This window comes from Lynx canadensis, chromosome D3 (assembly GCF_007474595.2).
Source record: "Lynx canadensis isolate LIC74 chromosome D3, mLynCan4.pri.v2, whole genome shotgun sequence".
Taxonomy (NCBI): Eukaryota; Metazoa; Chordata; class Mammalia; order Carnivora; family Felidae; genus Lynx; species Lynx canadensis.
The window spans coordinates 81,910,540-81,914,448 of record NC_044314.2 but is presented as its reverse complement, the minus strand read 5'-3'; the positions used below and the strand labels follow the sequence as shown (position 1 = coordinate 81,914,448).

Sequence of the window (3,909 nt, the reverse complement as noted above, 5' to 3'; positions counted from 1 at the left end):
TCCCATGCCCGCTTTCTCATAATATTCCATCATGTTGACATAGTACCTTTCTTGTAGTCCGTGAACCATTACGGGTGTATCATCATCACTGAGGTCCACACTTTATTCAGATTCACTGATTTTTCTTAACGCCCATTTCCTGTCCCAGGGTCAACTCCGGGGCAACACATTACGTTTAGTTGTCAAGTCTCCCTAGGCCCATTGACAGTCTTCCACACTTCTCTTCTTTTGGATGACCTTGATGGTTTTAAAGGAGGGCTAGTCCATCGTTTCTCGGCCTTTTGGCCAAGATCAAATGTAGTATCTGTTCTTATCAGTTTAAGGGATCGCTAGTCAGGGATTTTGTAGACTCTCCCTCAGTTGGGGTTTGGAGAATATCTCTCAGTTGAGAATCTCAAATGATTTTCTTATGATTAGACTGAGGTTATGGGTTTGGGGCAGAAAGGCCACATAAGAGGCTAGTTGCCGTGCTCATTACACCTCATCAAGGGTATGTATTTATTGCTGTTGATGTTAACTCTTGTCCCGTGACTTTGGTAGTGTTTTTCAGGAGCCGATTATCTCTCTGCATTTATTTTTCTATCATGACACAGTCTAGCCCCATAGAAAATGCTGCGCTTTAGTTGCTCTGTTGATGCGTGTTTTAAACTTCATGAGGATTTGTTCGGAATGTTTCTCTTCTGCCCATAGTTCTATGCTCACTGAGTACCTAGAAAAGTAGGACATGGATCTTGTTTTTTTTTTTTTTTTTTAAACTTGAATGAAGATAGATGGTCCATATTAACATAGGAAACGTGGTATCTGAGGAGGAGTGTATGTATCAGTGTTGGATGGATGGAGGAATAAATGAATGGTGTCTCCAGCATGCCTAGAGGAATGACAAGCCAACTGGCTGGGTCATTCAAGTTCACGTAGCGTATTTCTCCCTGTAGTGGAGGGAGCTGCCAAGTGCCATCGATTTTCACCCAACCTGCACCTCCTTGCTTTATCTCCTGTGCACCAGGTGCCTTCCTGGTTATAATTCCTTAAGGGAAGGGAATGGGTTGATTGGTTAGCATAAGCCTGCTAGTTTTCTTGGATGCTCTACTCCTTACATTAATGAAGACACTGACACTAGACGCGTTCCTTTTTCCCCGGAGAATTTGGACTTTGCATGCATGACTCTAATTCCCCTCAACAAATATTGGTGGAGTGCCTCCACCAATGTGACAGGCACCGTACTCGAACCTGTTTGCTTAGGGGTGCCTGGGTGGCTCAGTCGGCGAAGCGTTCAATTTCGTCTCAGATCACGTTCTTGTGGTTCGTGAGTTCAAGCCCCATGTCGGCTCGGTGATGACGGCTCGGAGCCTGGAGCCTGCTTCGGATTCTGTGTCTCTTCCTCTCCATCCCCTCTCCCCCCACCCCAACTCATGCGCTGTCTCTCTTCTCTCTGTCTCTGAAAAATAAACATTGACAAAAATGAAAAAATATTGAAAAAAAGAACGTGTTTGCTAAGTAAGACCGAGATGGCCGCATCCCCAGGGAGCTCACAGTCTCCCCAGAGAAGGTTGTCATGGCCGCCTTTGGATGCACGATTTGCTGAACAGTTGAAATGTCATCAGGAGACGCCTTCCCTGCTCTTCACTGGCACGCAGTGCTGGAGTGAACAGGAAGCCCCTTGTGTCATTTACAGTCTTGGGGTCCTTTAATAGTGACAGAGGAAAAGAGGCCCACCTATGAAAGATGGTAGGCATCTTAGATAAAGGGGCCATCATCACTGACTCCTATCGGAGGAGAGACAAAATTAGAAACAAGACTAGTTTCCGATTCAGCTCGTGACTTCATCTGCCCTCCTGCCTTACTTGACAGTGTAACACACGCCTCTGTCTACCTCGGTTCTCTCCATCAGACTTGCTGTCTTTCTGGTATAACTGAAGTTTTACTTTCATGCTCCCATGAAAACCCACTCCGGTATCTTCATCCGTCCGGCTATTTCATGAGCCAGCTCAGAGGTCATTGATGGAGATGCTTTGCTGCTGGATGAGGATTTGCAAAGCCTTTCACCCGATCAGGACGCTGGAGGGATTTTCCCTGGAGCTCGGAAGACCGGCTCAGGAAGGATGCTGCAAAGTGGATCCAGACCTTAGTTCTGTGATGTGGCCTGGTGCCCAAGTCTTTCTTCAGCTATCAGAGAGGAATAACCCCCCTCCATTTCATGGAATCTATAAAAGATGATGTATTTGTAAACTGCAAAGTCCTCCAGTAATGGAGAAGAAAGTGGTTTGGAGAGTCACCAGATGGGTGGCGAGGACCTTGTCTTGGTCGTGGTTTGAATCCCCAGCACTTTGCGCAGTGCCTGTGCCTGGCAGGATGTCAATTAATGCATGCTAAATGAATAAATAAATGAACGGAGATGGATGGATGGAGGAGTGAATGGATGGATAGAAGGATGGATGGATGGATGGATGAATGAATGAATGGAGATGGATGGATGAATGGATGAGTGAATGGATGGATAGAAGGATGGATGGATGGATGAATGAATGAATGGAGATGGATGGATGGATGAGTGAATGGATGGATAGAAGGATGGATGGATGGATGAATGAATGAATGAATGGAGATGGATGGATGGATGGATGGATGAATGAATGGATGGATAGAAGGATGGATGGATGGATGGATGAATGAATGAATGAATGGAGATGGATGGATGGATGAGTGGATGGATAGAAGGATGGATGGATGGATGGATGAATGAATGGAGATGGATGGATGAATGGATGAGTGAATGGATGGATAGAAGGATGGATGGATGAATGAATGAATGAATGAATGGAGATGGATGGATTGATGACTGGATGGATAGAAGGATGGATGGATGAATGAATGAATGGAGATGGATGGATGGATGAATGAATGAATGAGTGGAGATGGGTGGATGGATGAGTGAATGGATGGATAGAAAGATGGATGGATGAATGAATGAATGAATGGAGATGGATGGATGGGTGGATGGATGGACGGACAGATGAATAATGAATGAATGAATAAATGAATGAATGAGTAAGAGTAATCATCAGAGCCCTCCTACAAATGAATCTTTTCTCTCCAGCTCCTTGTGATTAGAGGAGGGCAATCATCCCAAATTTGGCTTCTGCCTTACAACTGTTTTGTGGCTTTGAACCAGCCAACTAACCTGTCAGTTGCCTTGCTCATAAAGGAATGATAATGACATCTGCTTTGGGGGCTGGTGGTGTAGTGGGTGTTGAGAGAATTAATTGGGTGGTGGTAAACGGCTTTGAGATCTCCAGATGAAAGGTGCCGTTGCGGTGAGCTGTTATTAACCTTGTTACGTTGGGTTTCCTCTCCCTGCTTCTGCCTCCTCAAGAGTGACTCCTCTCAGCCTCCAGGGGACTCATGGTGCCCCAGAAGCAAGTTTTACTTGGAGAAGGAACCTGTCTTTCATTGGACTGACTCTTCCCTGGGGTCATTTGGCAGAAGGCTCCCAGGTGCGAGGGATATAATCCTAGGAACTTGGCTGTCCTGCCTCATTTCCCTCCAGAAGGATTGATCTTCCCAAATGCCAGCCAGGTGCTGCAGTACACAGCAGCCTGAACACAGCGTCTCTTTTTCCTCTTCCTGGCGTGATAAAAGGGGGGACCCCTCTAGATCCTATTTTCAGGGATCTCACCTGTTGGTAAGGCCAGGCCTTAGAACTAGGGACTAGGTGTTTACCATCTGGTGGCCCAAGAGATGTGGGATTCATTTACAGCCGGGACCAGATCACAGCCTCCCTCCTTTCCATATGTGGTACCCCAGGAGGAAGGCATGAGATACGTGTGTCTTTCCATTTATGCCTTTCTGAAAGAGGACAAATGTCACAGGCAGTGCTGACCGTGCAGGATTTGGGGGAAGATTTCATTCATT

General features: G+C 46.1%; 1 pseudogene; it reads left to right on the top strand.

The window, feature by feature from the left end:
* Window positions 1–265: 265 nt before the first annotated feature.
* LOC115498884 lies at window positions 266–522 on the top strand (annotated as a pseudogene).
* The last annotated feature ends 3,387 nt before the right edge of the window (window positions 523–3,909 follow it).